Genomic DNA, 17,777 nt, shown 5'->3' on the forward strand with positions numbered 1-17,777 from the left:
CGGGCATGTAAGAGGCTGTGTCTCTAACACTCAACCAGAAAACCTTAGTAAGAAGTAGGGGTTGTCCCCAAAGTTCATCCTGAATGCCCTAGCATCACTTCTCTGGGAGGTACTCAACATGCTGATCAGATTTTCCCAAACCCAACAACACAAACATGCTCTTCAGGAGCAGGTGCATGAATCTGAGTAGGTCACTCAGGGTCCTGCGCACTTATTACTGGGTCTGTAAGCTGGGACATGTGCCACTGCACAAGCACAAAGACACACATGCTCCATCTGACAGGCATTCCTAACATTCCCATGGCTGGGACACAGAATCATGCTGAACATCCCAGCCAACTGCCACCATTCCTGGTGTACACTAAGGATTTATAATGACAATCCAAGCTATAAGGAGTCTTCTCAGAGGCCTGCTGTCTTAGTCATTTTCTCAATAGTGGGATAAAAAAACACCCACAACTTAAAGGAGGAGAGGTTCATTTTGGCTCATTGTTCCAGTCCATGGTCAGCTGACTTCAAAGCAGAAACAGAATGGCAGAGGGGCAGCCAGGCAGCAGAGAAAAGGAAGGAGTCAGGGACAAGCATGCACCCTTCAGGATCAGGCCCCAGTGACCCTCCTCCTACCAGGCCCGCTTCCTGACAGGACATTCAGCTACTGAACTCATCATCCCTGATGAGCCTGTGAATCCACTGATGAGTACCGCGGGCCCACGATCCAGTCACCTTTCAAACCCATGAGACTTTTAGGGCCACTTCAGATCTAAACTGCAAAGGCTAGTAATTCAAAAGGAGAGCTTCTACAATAAATATAAAGGACCATGACTCAAGACCTGGGAGATGCTGCTCTGTTCAGTGGCCATGAGGAAATGTGCTACATTTAAGTTCTTCCTGTGTCAGGTGAAAATGCAATCTGGTTTCATTGCCAAAAGGGTGGTGAAATCCTGATGATTACCTCTCTCCATCAGACACAGCACTGTATAAGCCCACAACTGCAAGTATGTCGTGACCAGGGAGAAACTAAAACTACTAGCTGATAACAAACAGAAACAAACACGTGACCTTTCAATTCATTCAGGGACCTCCTTGGATAGGGTGTTGAGGGTCCCTTTTTCCACTCTCCCTCCCTTTTTTCTGTTTTTTTGGTTTTTTTGCTTGTTTGTTTTTTGAGACAGGGTCTTGCTACGTAGTTCAGGCTGGCCTTGAATTCACTACATAGCCCAGACTAGACTTGAACTCCCAGGGACACTCCTGCCTCAGCCTCCCAAGTGCTGGGATTACAGGTGTGTGCCACAGAGCCCGGCTTCATCTTCTTTAAAGAGTCTGACTTTGGAAAAGAGGTGACAACATATGTAGTGTCCAGCCTCCCATGTAGCTGAGACTACAGGTGCATGACTTGGCAACAGGATTTTTGAAGAGAGCTGAAAATTTATGCTATAGCTGGGTGTGGTGACACGTGCCTGTAGCCCCAGCACTTGGGAGGCTGAGGCAGGAGGATCATTATGAGTTGAAGGCCAGCCTGGGCTACATAGTCAATTCAAAGCCAGCCTGAACTACGTGGTGAGATCCTGTCTCAAAGAACCAGCAACAAAAAAAATTTTTGATATATTTATTGGCCATTGATGAATTATAATATAAACACTAGGCATCAGATACTTCCCAAAGTTTTTAAGGAAAGACAAAGGTGTCCAAACAAAATTGCAAAAGCGTGTGTTATAGTAAATGGTTTCCTACCCGGGTTTATGGATTTGAGCTGGTCCAAGACAAAGTGTTTCTGCTCTTTAATAAAATAAAGAGACATGAGAGGACATGTCATTTTTTGTTGCTAACCATATCAATTTCAGGAATTTTTTCCCATGTGTTTTCAGTTAAAATCCTAAAGTCTGGGAAATAATGTATTACAGAAGTCCACATCAGAAGAGGAAGTTGAATTTTATCACAGGGAGTTAAATAGATCAGTCATGTGCATCTCATGATTGGAGGATGGTCATTGTAGGGGACAGGGGAAGGGGACGTTACCAGAACCTCTGCAGTGAGTCCTGGTCTCCTGCGAGCCACGGCAGCACACGGCGAATTACAGGAAAGGTAGAAAAATGAGACTGAGAAGAAGCTGAGCTTTGGGTCTGATCAGTGCTGCTCTGGGCAGCAAAGACAAAACCCCCAGTTTACCACACCTTTTATTCAGTACATCGGGAGAAACAGATGTAACAAATGACTTGCAGAGAGTTCAATAGTTCACATTGGGATAAACAAGGTGTAACGGAAGGCTTGCAGAGAGTTCAGTACATCTCCGGCAAACAAGATGTTAATCAGTCCAAGAACAATGAGGAACTGAGCAGATGTTTGTTCTCCCAGGATGTTTCTTGTCCTGGAGAATCACAGCATCACTGGATCACTGAAGTCTCAGTTGTGACCGGAGGCCAAACTGGAGTTATTCTGTAGCTGGGCTGTAGGCAAGAGAACTAGGCTAACCAAATGATTTATCCCTAGAATTATGTAGCATTGCTCCCAACAGGTCATAGGAAAATAACATCGTTCAGAGGAAGCAGAACTATTCAAAGTACTTAAAAGGAGATGTATGCCGAAAAGGAAACCTCAAAACTGAAAGTGGAAGCATCTGGGTGGCCGTAGAAGAACAAAGAGCCTGGCACAGTGGCATGCACCTGGGAGGCCGAGGTGGGAGGATCCTTGATCCCTTGAGCCCAGGAGTTCTGGACCAGCTCGGGCAACATAGCAAGACCACCTCCCCCCAAATCCCCACCCCTACCCCGCCAAAGAAAGAAGGATGGAAGAAAGGAAGAGGGGGAAGAAGGGCAGAAGGAAGGGAGGGAGGAAAGAGGGACTAAGAAGAGAGGAGGAAAAGCAATCCAGTAGAAAAATAAAGAACGTAGGAATAAGTCATAGAAGACAGTAATGAATGAAAACTAAACATATGAAAAGATATTTAATTAGGAGAAATACAAAACCAGAATGAAATGTTATTTTTTTACATGCAGATTAACAAAAGTTTTAAAACTGGTTGATAAAGGCAGTGAAGAAGATGAACATTTTCATTTTGAGAAATGAATGTTAGAGTCTCTGTCTTCATGGAGTTTTCCTTCTAAAAGAGAGGACAAACAAATATAAATATGTGAATAAGATATCAGGTAGTGCTACGAATAAAAGTAAAGAAGAATAAAGCCACAACAAATAACAAGGAAATGGGTCTTTTTTAATATAAGATGGATGGAAACACCCATCTAAAGAGGTGACTCTAAGAAGAGGCCATGGGGGTAGAGGCCTAACCCTGAGACGGGCATCAGTTAGTGTGGCTGAGGAACAAGAAGGCCCCTATGGCCAGAGAAACTGGATGAGTATAGAGGAGGAAAAGGTTGAGGGGTGGGCAGAGATTCCTAAATAAGGAACAGGGTTGGAATTATTCTGCAACTCGGAGCATGGTCCAATCGTGGACCATCATAACCACACAGTGCACATTGCTTCTGCCCATGGCAATAACCACACTGACCCTACTCAAGGAAGGGCTTTGCCTGTCATTTTTCCTTCACTCCTTCAACAAAGATTAAACTTTATCCAAAGTTACTATGCTTGTGACTGGGGAAAAAAGAGCAAACTTCCAGTCCTAAATTTAAAGCAATCAACAGCCAGGGGATTGAAACTTTCAGTCTCAAAGTTAGAGCCATCAGTAGCTGAGGGATTTAGAAATGGCTGAGGCCTTGTTATCACTGTAATGAGTCTCAAGAGAAATCCCACAGCTTCACTCCAGAGAGGAGAAAGCTTTCCTCAGTGGATCAAAATTTAGGACTTTGTGTTTCAAAATTTCATAGAAACTGGGAACGAATCCAAATCTACCAGGCCTGTACTAGATGCTCATAGAGTCACAATGCCCCCTAAAAATGGCTTTTCCCAAGACCTTGCCAGGGCTGTTATTCCAATAATCCACCAGGGTCTGTGCAACTGCCTAGAATTGGGTGCAGTGAACCTCATTACCCACAGTTATACCTCTGCCTCAAGAAAAAAAACACAGGAGAAGAGACCATAAGACTATATCCATAGTATAATTCACTTGCTTCTCACCAACAGAATCCAAAAGCAAGTTCAGAGTCCGTTCACCTGGCAGTTTAACATTTTGACAGGGCTAGAGAAACGGGAAGCTCCTGTGAGCTTTGAGCTCCAGCTGGATGACTTAAGAAAATTCAAGAGTAAGTGGCTGCTTCTCAGCACTGTGGTAACTTGAGATTTGTTTAAGGAGACAAGCTGTAGGAAAATAAGGCTCATGGAGCTTGTCAAGAAAATACAATGCAACCATGCTAATAATAATAATAGTCAACACTTAATGAACACTTACTATTTGCCATTCCAAACCCTTTACATGTCATCTCATTTCATCCTCCAAGAAAACTGAGACATATTTTTATAATAATAAGAAATTATGAAGATATTAAAGCACTTGCTTCCAAAGTTATGTACCCAGTCAATGAGAGTGTCCAGATTTAAATTAAGCTTTCTTCCACCATGCTTTTCTGCCATGCCATTTCTGTCTTGGAGCTAAGCCTACCATGGACTGAAATCACTGACACCATGAGCCAAAATAAACTTCTCCATTTTTAAATTTTGGGTGTTGGGTATTATGTCCCAGTGATCAGAAGTAACTAATACAAGTCTTTTTCTGCCTTGTGCTCAGAGTTCTGATAAAACTGCTCTGGGTGAGACACAGGCAGAGGCCAATACACAAAGGAAGCATGTGGAGGCTAGTGGGTCTCCTGCAAGCAAAACTTAACCTACATGACTGCCTAGAACATCCCATTAACACTGTACATTCATGTGAATTCCAGAAGCCCTTGGGTCTGTTTGGGAACCATTTTGTTGCCTCCTCTTGCAAACCAAAGAAAGACATTCTCCTTAGGTGGGTTCCACTCTCCTAGATAGAGCATTTATGGAGTTGTTAGGGTAATCAAGGGCAAGAAGCTGCATAATCTCCTACAGAAGGAAGATCCATATTATATCTAAGCTAACTATTTCCTGCCACACCCACAAGGTTCTCTGCTGTCTGTGAGGAAAAACAACAGAGGATAATGACTGTTTATAATTCAAGCAGCTACTGTGTTCCTACCTATGGCTGACTCCCTTCCTTTTTCTATCATTTCTGTGGTATTCCTAAAGGATTCTTTTAATTACATAAATAGATTTAATTTTTTCCAACTTTTTATTATAGAATGTTTGGATGTACAGAAAATCTTAAAAAATAGTATAATGAACACCCAAAATCTACCACCTAATTCAGTTTTTACATTTTTTTTCTTTTTCGGTACCAGGGATCGAACTCAGGACCTTGCACTTGCAAGGTAGGTGTGATGTCACTGAGCTAAATCCCCAGCCCAATTGTTACATTCTTAATAAGCAAAGGATTAGGAGAGATTTCAAATATTCTTAAGAAGCCCAATTAGGGCCGGGGCTTTAGCTCAGTGGTGTTGCCCCCTGCCTTGAAAGGTCCTGAGTTTGATCCCCAGTACCAAAAAAAAAAAAAAGAAGCCCAATTAACAATTGTACTCAATATTGAAATGTTAAATTAATTCTAAATGAAGTCAGAAAAGTATAATCTCCATATCCATTACTTTGATCTTGGATATAAATTTTAACTGAAGACAAAAGCTATTAGCTTTTATTAAAAATTTCAAGGCCTTAAAAGAAAGAGCATTGACATAAATGCTTTAAAAAACAACACTCTAAAACAATCATTTCATATTATTAGGTAGAAGAGGAAATAGCAAAAATAGGTATACATCAATTATTCAAAAATTTAGTGAAACCTATTTTTTTCCTATGTCAAATCAGTCAACTAACAAAAGACTAAAGAAGGGCCAGGGATTTAGCTCAGTGGTTCCAGTGCCTGCCTCACAAGCACAAGGTCCTGAGTTTGATCCCCAATACCAAAAAAAAAATGCCAAAGAACTTCCCTATTGGATTTTTTTTTTTTTGGTCCTTGCTGGGGAATGAACTCAAAGCCACACATATGGTAGACAAGTGTTCTATTACTGAACTAATATTTCCAGCCCTGAAAGATTTTTTTTTTGTAATTTTTAAATTTTCTTAGTACATGTTTGCAGTACATAATGATTACATTCATTGTGGGAAATTGGTACATGTGCATAAGAAGATTTTTAAAAAGTAGTTTCCAGGATAGTTGTTTATAATCTTGTGATCTAATTTGAGCATCCTTCCAAAATTCATGCTGAAATTTAATCCCCAATGCAACAATATTAAGAAGTGGAGCCTTAAGAGGTGATTAAATCATGGAGGTAGAGCCCTAGATTAAAGAATAACTTGATAAAACTATTGAAGGAAACTATTTAGACACTCCCCCTACCCCTTCCCTTCTACTGTGTGAGAACATAGCCAGCCTTCAACATACTATCTTGGAAGCAGAGAACAACCTCTCTCCAGACTCCAAATCTGCTGGCATCTTAATCATGGACCCCAGGCTAATAAATAAATATTGAGTCTCATACATAATGGGATATATTCTGGACCCTCTATTTTATTCTACCAGTCTGTATCTTTATGTCAATATCCACACTAATTTGCTGTGTAACTATTGATACATGGGAGGGTAAGTACATCAAAACATTATTAGCTTTTTTTATAGTAAATGTACTAATTTTAAAAAGAAAATAGTGCTGGGAATTTGATATGGTTCTTAAAACCACAGGTTCCCATTGATATCTGGGAGATTTTTTAAATTACTAGTTTTTAATTTTTCCAAACAAAAACAAATTCTTTGGCTATTCTAAAGCATCTATCGTTTATTTAAACTGTGTTTGTTTTACATATACATACATACACAAAGAGTATTCTAATTGTAATTGCATGGGGTTAACTTCTGAAAGAATTAACATTTTCAATATTAACGCCTCCCAAGAACATGTTATAGCTTTCCATTTGTTCAAATTTTATGTAAAATTATTTTCTTCATAAAGATGTTACCTTTCCTGTTGAACTTATTTGTAAGCAGTTCTCATTGCTATAGTTCTTATGTGAATAAATTATTTTCCCCATTTTCTTACTTACTAATTCTAGTGATATTTTATTAAATTTTATACAATCATATCACCAGAGTGAAGAAATGTATTTATCTCTCTTTTCCAATGACTCAAGTAGTGATTGAATTTTGGACTATTGTATTTGCTGAAAAGCCTACCAGATAATGTCAAATAACATTGATAGCAAGCATCCTTATCTAGTTCCCAATTTTAATTGAAACCATTTTCAATTACTTTTACTGATGTGTTTGGTAATTGTTTTTTGTTATGTTTAATAAAACTGCCTCCATCTTGAATTTATAGAGTTTTTAAATTAAGAATGGCTACCAAATCTTACCAAATGACTTTAAGCATCTATTGATATAATCACATTATTTTAATTTGTTATTGTCACAGATTCTGTTGCTAAGTTTCCTGATACTGAGCAATCTGCATTCCTGGAATAAACCTTTTAGATCATGAATCATGATTTATTATCCTTTTGATAATAGTGGATTTTATTTACTAATATCTGATTTAGAATTTTTTCTCACATTCTAAGCAGGCATGTCCAACCTGCTGCCCATGGGCTGCATCCAGCCTGGACAGCTCATAATGTGACCCCACAAGTTCGTAAGCTACTGGCATTATTATGTCATTCTTAGCAATATTTTTCAGTACTCTACTGAACAGCACTCAGGTGTGGACTGTATCCAAGACAGTTCCTCTTCACTCAGCCAAACCAAAATATTAGACACCCATATTCTAAGCAAGCTGAATATATGTCCCTTTCTTTTATTGTTAGGTTTTAGGTTAAGATATGTTGACTTCACAAACTGAATCACAGAGATTTTTATCTTTGCCTATGGCCTAGAATGGTTTAAATAACCTTGAAATTCTATGGTCATAAAAGCTTAGACAATACAACAGTGAATCTATCTGGTTTTGCTGCTTTTCACTGTTAAGTCTTTAATCACTGTTATGGCTTATATCTAGATGTCCCCTCAAAGCCTCATGCACTCATAGGTGGGGTTTTGGGGAAGTGGCTAGATCACTAGTGTGTGATACTGGGATTAAGGGTATGTGGTAGTGGATTAGTCCATTAATTGGTTTAGAATAGTTCTGGGTATGGCTGAATGGATTTACTGAAAACAGAAGCCCTACCCTGGGTGTGGCTGGCACCAAAGGGACAGAAAAAAGGCAGGCTTGCTGCTTGCTGCTTTCTGCCTGTTCTACCATGGACTGTTTTTCCTCTGCCATGACACCCCTTGGAGCCAGCTGACTGTAGACTGAAACCTCTACAAACTATAAGCTAAAATAAACCTCTGTTCCTTTAACTTTGGGTGTTGGGTATTTTGTCCCAGGATTGAGGAAAATAAATAACCACTCTTCCAGTCCATACTATTCAATTGATCTTTTTTTTTTTTTTTTTGGTACCCAGGATCGAACTTGGGCCCTTGCGCTTGCGCAGCAGGTGGCGAAACCACTGAGCTAAAGCCTCCAACATCTTCATATCTATTATTTATCATTTATATTTGCCAGAAAAAATCCCTTTAAAAAAATAGATCTTGTTTTTGCTGTAGCATTCCATATTAACTTTTATAATTCTTTTCATTTTTATTGAATCTGTATTTATGCCTCATTTTTAATATCATCTTATATAAAGAGTTCTTCCAAATTAAAACATAATACTTTTCAATGAGGTAAATATTACAATGAAAATAGACAATACCCAAGCACAAACAATTTACAAAAAAAGGAATTACAAATAGGCAATAAACAAGGATATTTAATCCTTGAAAAAATGAAAAAATCCTTGAGAAAAGGAAAAAATGGAAACAAATTCTTTGTAAATAGGAAAGGGTGGAGGGGGTGAAGGGAGGTCAGGGTAATGGGGAAAAAATGAGAACCAAGATACATCATGCAAAGGTACAAGATCCCAATGATGAATGTAACTGTATTGTATACCTAAAATGTACCAACAAACTTAACGGAAAAAAAATCAAGGACATTTAATCTCATTGGCTATAGTATAAACTCCAAACAATGCTGCCCAAACACCACCCTATTCTGTAGGAGCGACTACCTGCACACAGCCCCCAAGACAGACATGTGAGTAAAGGCAAGGAAAAGTTGGAGCAGTTAGGTTCCTCCCTTCCCTTCTCCAGGGAAGAGAGTGGAGGTAATAGATGAGGCTGTTGCTCTCAGACTAAAGCTGGAGCCCTGGTCTCTAAAGAATGAATGATCTAGGGCCAGGGATTTAGTTCAGCAGTTCCGCTGCCTGCCTCACAAGCCCAAGGTCCTGAGTTCGATTCCTGGTACTAAAAAAAGAAAAAGAAAAAGAATGACTGATCTACCTAAAAAGGAATCCTAAGGAGGATATTGAGATACTGAGACCTGAGAGAAAATTGATGAATTACAAAACACAAAGAAAAATGTTAAGACATAGAGAAGTAGCTCCACTGCTTCTTTTAGGGTGAAATGTGCTGAAATCTATCACCACAAATTAAAGAATTTCGAACTCGAGGCCTTGCGATTTCGAGGAAGGCGCCAGCACCACTGAGCTAAATCCCCAACCCTAGAATTCTTTACTTAGGAAAATGCTATGATTGGGTCATTTTCCTACTTAATTCATATTCTCCCACTCTAGAGAAAAGTGTGTCTGATGACCAACCCAGCTAGTTTTCACAGAGCCGAAGTTCAGCCCTCTTATTCAAAAAATGAGTTATCCAACCAAGGAGAAAACCCCACACCAACTACTTTTATTTTTAAAAACCTCTATTCATGACTATAATTGGATGGCCTAAGACTACCACATATTTCATTTAAAAATCAACAGCATGAAAAAAGAGTATAAAGATGAACAAACAAGTAGCTAACATTGAAGAAATCTGAAATGACTCAAGAAACTACAACTGTTTTTAAATTATGTCATAATTTTACAATGATTTCAATGGGTATGGTACCCATAAAAGCATACATTTATAAGCAAAAAGGAGCAATCAAAGAACAAAAGTTATTTTGGACATAAAAATACAGTTGTCAAGCTAGGCATGGTAGTGGACATCTGTAATCCCAGCTACTCAGGAGGGTGAGGCAGTCAGGTCATAAGTTCAAGGCTAGCCTAGGCAATTTAGCAAGACCCTGTCTCAAAATAAAGCAAAAATTTTTAAAAGGCTAAGTATGTAACTCAATGGTAGAACACTTGCCTAGTGCGTGTGAAGCTCTGGGTTCAAAACCTAGTACTGAAAAAAATTACAACTGTCAAAAAATTTCATTAGACTGTCTAAATAAAAAAATAAACACAAAGCCAGGAGTGGTGGCGCACACCTGTAATCACAGCACTCGGGAGGCAGAGGTAGGAGGATCACTATGCGTTCAAAGCCAGCCTGGGCTACATAGTGAGTTCAAGGCCAGTCTGACCTATATAGTGAGACCCTGTCTCAAAAAGACCAAAATTAATTAATTAATTAAATAAACATGAAGACTTAATTAGGAATCAGAATTAAATTTAATGTTCTATAATGAAGGCTAGAAAGGAAAGAATTTGAAAATATGAAAATAAACTTAAGACATGGAAGATGGACCCAGAAGCCAAACATCTGTCTAAAAGAAGTTCCAAAGGAAAAGAACTGAGAAAATGGGAGAGAAGAAATATCCAAAGAAGTAGCTGAAGAATATTTCCTTGAAATATTCTATCTAAAAATTTCTGTCTATGTTCATACTTTTTTCTTCTATTATCTTTATCCAGTTTTAGGATTAGCACAATGTTGATTTCCTAAAATGAGGGGAGAAGTGTTCCTTCTTTTTTCTGCTTTAACTGTTTGATATAATTTATCAGTTAAAATGTTTATGAGCCCACTGTTGTCATATAGGTAGGTTTTCAGGCTAGGAATATACTTTCTTTAATAAGTGCTATTCAAATTTTATATTTCCTCCAGAGTTAGTTTCATTAATTTGTCTTCCAAGGTACTTCTTAGAAGTTGTCAAATTTAGGGGCAGAGAAGCTCAGCCAGTCCCAGCACCCGGAAGGAAGATCTCCGCCTCCATCCCAGGCTCCTAGGGCAGAGAACCTGAGCCACGTGGGCACCAGAAGCACCATCACCACCACCACCACCACCCTCCCATGGAAATGAGAAGACACATAAACAAGCCTCAAAAACAGACTTCCAGATCACCTACAGCAACCCCAAAGGGAAACGAGATGGAACACTCTGATACTCAACCACCTGGACTCTCTGAACTGGCAACAAAAGAGGATCTGGGAAAAATGAAATCAGAAATAATTACTCAGATAACAGCAAAGATTTTGCTCATGGTGCAAGACATGATTAATAAATCTAGAGAGGACACAGATAAAAAAAAATAGAGGATCTGAGGAACATGATGGAATCCCAACATAGGAAACAAATGGAATCCATAAAACAGATACAAACAGATTTCCAAGAGATTAAAAACTCCATCAAAAGTCTGCACAGCAGAATGAACCAATGTGAGGACAGAATTTCACATATAGAAGATAAGATTGCAATTAGTGAGGAGGAAAAGAAAAATTGCTTTAAAATTGTAAGGGAACATGAGAAATCAATCCAGCAGCTGCTAGATGATGCAAAGAAGAATAACATAAGACTGATTGGAGTCAATGAAGAAAGAGGAGAGAGTGCAGATGACATAAAAAAACTCTTCACAGAAGTGATGGCAGAAAACTTCCCAAGCAGGGGAAAAGAACTTGACATACAGATAAGTGAGGCATATAGCACTTAAACTAGCCTTAATCAAAAAAAATCTATACATAGGCATATAATTGTTAAGAGTCCAGAAACACAACAGAAGAACAAAGTTCTCCAAGCAGTCAGAGAAAAGAAACAAATCACATACAAAGGAAAGCCCATCAGAATCACAGCAGACTTCTCAATGCAAACCCTCAAGGCAAGAAGAGCTTGGAGTGACGTATTCCAAGCCCTAAAAGAAAACAGCCTCCAACCCAGATTGATGTACCCTGCAAAACTATCTTTCAAAATGGATGGAGAAATAAGATACTTTCATGATAAAGAGCACCTCAGGAACTTCATAAATACCAAACCAGCACTCCAAAAAATTTTAGACAATACCCTAGGAAAAGACGATGAGGATCACAACCCCAGGAAACCCAGCAGAATGAATCCATTGGGTGTGACAAATTAAATGCAAAGGGGGAGAATCCAACAAAAAGAAAAAGTCATGACAAGGCTTTTAAAACTTTTGACTTCATCTCCCTAATGAGTGTATAATTCAACCTTGTTATTGTACTGATTAGTATTTTTCTGATTCTAGAATTGCACACCATTCCTTGTGCTATACTGGCTATTTATCATCTTCTTATGTCTACATTTTAATTGGGTTGTCTATTAATGAGCTCTAAGAATTCTTTATATATTCTGCTCATAGGTTATATGTATTGTAAATATGGTCTGTTTAAGGACTACTTTTTATTTTAATGATGTCATTTAAAGTTCTAATTTTGATGGAATCTCATTTATCAATTTTTTTCTTTTATACATCATGTTTTTTGTATCCTAGGTAGTTCTTGCCTACCCTGAATTCATAAACATTTTCCCTTATAATTTCTTCTTAAAGTTTTATACTTTTAGGCTTTCTTATTTAGGTTCATAGATCCCTTCAAGTTATTTTCATGTATGGAAAAAAAGGGTTGAGGTTAATTTTTTATATATGGATACCAGGTATTCTAGTGCCGTTTGCTGAAGACACTGTCTCTTCCTCGGCTCTTGAATCGAGTTTATATTCTATAAAATTCCAATGTTAAATAATCTTTCAAAACTCAGTGGACCATATATGTGTGGTTCTATTTCTAGATTCTCTGTTTTATTCAAATGATCTATATGTCTTTCCTTACACCAACACTGCCTTGATTAATGTAGCTTTAGAAGAAGTTTTAAAATTGGGTGCTAAACGTCTTCCAACACTGTTTTTGCTTTTGTTTTTGGCTTTTCTGGGTCCTTTGTACTCCTACATAACTTTAAATTTTCAATATCCAGTTCTTCATTTATAGCAAGTATACACAGACCTGAATTTTTATATATACCTTGTGTTTTCTAATCCTGCTAAATTCAAGTACAAGTTCTAGGGGCTCCTAGAGATTTCTTAGTATTTTCTCTGTAGATGATCATTTCATCTACATATAAAGATTTTGCTTCTGCCCTGCCAATCATATCCTAGTTGTGTCATTTTATTGCCAGACTATTTTGGTTTAGACCTATGTTTCAAAGTCTAATGGACAGATGAAGAGTAGGCATATATGCCCTTGTTCCCCACTTTAAGGAGAAAGCATTGTATCATCTCCACTCATAGAAGGAGTTTTTGTTGGAAGTATGGAGTACATGTCTTTGATCTGTTGAGAAGGTTCTGTTTTACTTCTAGTGTCCTGATAGCTTTTACCATGAACAGCTGTAGAATTTAGTCCAATATTCTTTCTCCAACTAGTGACAGGATCATATGGCTTTCTCCTTTCCTCTGTTAAAATGATGACTTTTGGGGGTGGATCTTCCAATGCTGAACCAACACTGCCATCCCTATAATAAAACCACTTTCTACTTACTGCCAGATCTGACTTCTAAGAGTTTGTTTTGTTAAACAAATTTCTATCTATGTTCATACTTTTTTCTTCTATTATCTTTATCCAGTTTTAGGATTAGCACAATGTTGATTTCCTAAAATGAGGGGAGAAGTGTTCCTTCTTTTTTCTGCTTTAATTGTTTGATATAATTTATCAGTTAAAATGTTTATGAGCCTGCTGTTGTCACATAGGTAGTTTTTCAAGCTAGGAATATACTTTTTTTAATAGGTGCTATTCAAATTTTATATTTCCTCCAGAGTTAGTTTCATTAATTTGTCTTCTAAGTTACTTCTGAGAAGTTGTCAAATTTATTTCAAAAAAGATTTTTGTAATATACTTTCTATATCCTTTTAAATTCTGTAAAATCGGTGGTAATGTCTCCTAGATCTTAATATTGTAATTTTTAAAATGTATAACTGATATTGTGTAACAGGAAGAAAAGGTCTAAAAGAGCAGGGGAATTGGGAGGGGTAGGGGAAGGGAAAAAAGAGAAAGGAAAAAATATGAGAAGAGGAAAAAAAATGGAAACAAGGTCTTTGCAAATAGGGAAGAGTGGAGGGGGTGAAGGGAGGGCAAGGGAAGGGGGAAAAAAAAGAGCCAAGAGACTCATGTAATGGTACAAGATCCCAATGATGAATGTAACTGTACTTTATACCTAAAATGTACCAATAAAGTTAATAAGAAAAGAATATTTCCTTGAAGTTCATTAGTTTTCATTTTAAAATAGCCTAGTAAAGCCAAACAAAATTGATTTTTAAAAGATCTCCTCCTAGATTCAATTGAAGGAAATTTCAGAACTCTAAGAGACTAATCCATAGAAGTGGGAAAACAAGTTCTCAAAAGAAACAAGGATATTTCTTGATTGCAGCCATTCTTTCTGGGGTGAAGTGGAATCTCAGTGTTGTTTTCATCTGTATCTCTTGGATGACCAGTGACGTTGAACACTTTTTCATATGTTCATTTGCTGCTTTTACTTCTTTGTAAAATGTCTGTTCATTTCAGATGCCCATTTTTGAATTGAGTCTTTGAATTTGGGAGGACTGATTTTTTTTCAGTTCTTTATATATTCTAGATAGTAGTCCTTTTTCTGAGGTACAGCTGCTAAATTTTTTTTCCCTCATTGTACATTGTCTCTTAGCTCTTTTGGTGGTTTCTCTTGCAGTGCAGAAGCTTTTTAATATGATGAGATCCCAATTGTTGATTCTTTCTGCTAGTTCCCGTGTTACTGAGGTTTTGTTCGTGACGTCTTTTCCTATGCCAATGTCTTCAAGAGTTCTACCTAATTTATCTTCCAGCAAGTTTAGTGTTTCTGTCTTAATATTTAGATCTTTAATACACTTCAATCTTAGTTTAGTGCATGGTGATAGGTATGGGTCTAGTTTTAATCTTCAGCAGGTTGAAATCCACTTTTTCCAACACCATTTATTAAATAGGATACCTTTACTCCAATGATGGTGGTTGGCTCCTCTGTCAAAGATGAGGTGGCTGAGTATGTCTGGAGTTATTTCTGGATCTTCTAATCTATTCCACTGATCCTCAGGTCTGTTCCTTTGCCAGTACCATGCTGATTTTATCACAGTAGCTTTGTAGTATAGTTTCAAGTTGGGGATTGTGATACCCCCAGCCATGTCTCTGTTGCTTAGAATTGTTTTAGCTATTCTAGGTCTCTTATGGTTCCAAATGAATTTTTGGATTGTTTTCTCTAGTTCTGTGAAGTATATTGTTGGAAATTCAATTGGCATTGCATTGAATCTATATAGTAGTTTTGGAAGTATGGCCATTTTCACTATATTGGTTCTTCCTACCCAGGAACAAGGGATGTCTTTCCATTTTCTTGTATCCTCTTCGATCTCTTTTTTTCAGAATGCTGTAGTTTTCAGTGTAGAGGTCTTTTGCTTCCTTTATTAGATTAATTCCTCGATATTTCATTTTTTTGGATGCTATTGTAAAAGGAATTGTTTCCCCAATTTCTCTCTCAGTGAGTCTCTTATTTGTGTACAAGAAGGCTATTGTTTTTTGAGTGTTGACCTTGTATCCAGCTACTCTACTGAATCTATCAGTTAAGTCTAGAAGTCTTTTAGTGGAGTTTTTTGGGTCTTCTATGTAAAGTATCATATCATCAGCAAATAATGACAGTTTAACTTCTTCCTTTCCTATCTTTATTCCTTTTATTTCTTTCTCTTTTCTAATTGCTGTGGCTAATGTTTCCAGAACTATATTGAACAGGAGTGGTGATAGTGGGCATCCTTGTCTTGTTCTTGATTTTAGTGTGAAAGTTTTCAGTTTTTGACCATTTAGTATGATGTTGGCTGTTAGTTTTTCATAGCCTTAATCAGGTTGAGATAAAAACCTTCTATTCCAATTTTCTGTAGGGTTTTCAACCAATTACAAATGCTGGGGTGGGCAGGGAGAAAGGAACGTTTCTCCATTGCTGGTGGGAGTGCAGACTGGTGCAACCACTGTGGAAATCAAGATGGAGATACCTCAAAGAACTAGGACTCAAAGTCCCATTTGACCCAGCTATTCCCCTGCTGGGTATCTTCCCCAAAGAATTAAAAGAATCATACTATAGTGATATATGTGCACCCGTGTTTATTGTGGCACAATTTGTAATAGCTAAAGCTTGGAAACAGCCCAAGTGCCCATCATCTGGAAACTGGATAAAGAAAACGTGGTTTTTTTAATAAAATGGAGTACTACTCAGCCATAAAGAGTGAGAAACTAGAGTCATTTATAGCTAAATGAATGCATATCGAGGCCATACTCTTAAGTGAAATAAATAGGACACACATGTGTAAATACCGAATAGTTTCTCTAGTGTGAGAAACTTATAGTGTAAACAAGGGTTAAAATGATTAAAATGAATAATTGATAATTTGAATAGGAAAAAAGGTCCAAAGACAAAGGGTTGAAGGGAGGGGAAAGGGAAAGGAAAAGAGGGAAAGGAAAAACTGTGAGAAAAGAAAAAAAATGGAAATGATGTCTATGTAAATAAGGAAGGGTGGAGGGGGTGAAGAGTGCACAGGTAATGGGGAAAAAATAAGAACCAAGATACATCATGTACAGGTACAAGCACCCAATGATAAATGTAAATGAATTGTATACCTAAAATGTACCAATAAAAGAACCTAAAAAAAAAAGAAACAAGGATAAGAACTTTTCATCATTTCAGCCACACTGTGTGTGTGTGGGTGTGTGTTTGTGTGTGTGTGTGTGTGTGTGTGTGTGTATGTGTGTAGGAGGGACAAGGAAAGGGGGGGAGAGATTAGTTTTGGTTTTTGTTTTGTTTTTGGATATTGAATCCAGATTCCTGTTCCGCAGCCCTTTTTATTCTTAGTTTTTATTTTTTTGTGAGGCAGGGCCTACGTTGCCCAGTCTAGCCTCAATCTGGCATCCTCCTGTCTCAGGCTCCTGAGCAGCTGGTATTACAGGCATGCACCACTACAACTCAAAGTAATACTTTTATTTGGTAAAAAGAGGAAATTATATTTTAAAATGTTAAGAGTCTCATTCTCACCCTCTCCATTCACCTGCCCCACCTGCCTCCAAAGATAACAATCATTTTTTATTAGTTTCTTATTTATCCTTTCAGTTGGGAACATTTTTTAAATTTAGATTTCTAAATCAAGCTGAACAATCATGTTTAGACAAAATAAATGCATATGCAATATACAAGCACTGCAAATATAAAGTACCACTGTAGCCTTGTGAAATAAAATGATGGAGGAGCAATTTCAGCAAAATGAAAAGGGAACCCACAGGACACCTGAGGTACAAGAAACATGAAAGCAGCTGAATATGAACCATGGGAAGTGAAAGAGGCTGAGAAGTTTAAGGGGATCCATGGACCCAAAAAGGAGATTTACTATAAAGCTAATGTTTTAGGGCCTCTCAGCCACACAGGCCTTTGAAGGCCAAGGGATGAATCATTGTAACTATTTTTTTTTTATTTTGAATCTTCTCTTGAGAGGGCCCCAAAATTATACGATATTCAAGACCCACCAAACCTGGATTCCTCCTTGATTTTTAACATTTAGAAGACTTTCCTTCAAGCAACAAAGTTATAAATGACATGAATTACATTTCTTTCCTTGGATTCAATCTAACTGCAGTAATATTCACAGTAATATATTACTACAGCAGTATAATGA

The sequence above is a fragment of the Heterocephalus glaber genome, unplaced genomic scaffold (assembly GCF_053883595.1).
Source record: "Heterocephalus glaber isolate CG9 unplaced genomic scaffold, H.glaber_assembly_v1.0 deba00001662, whole genome shotgun sequence".
Classification (NCBI taxonomy): domain Eukaryota; kingdom Metazoa; phylum Chordata; class Mammalia; order Rodentia; family Bathyergidae; genus Heterocephalus; species Heterocephalus glaber.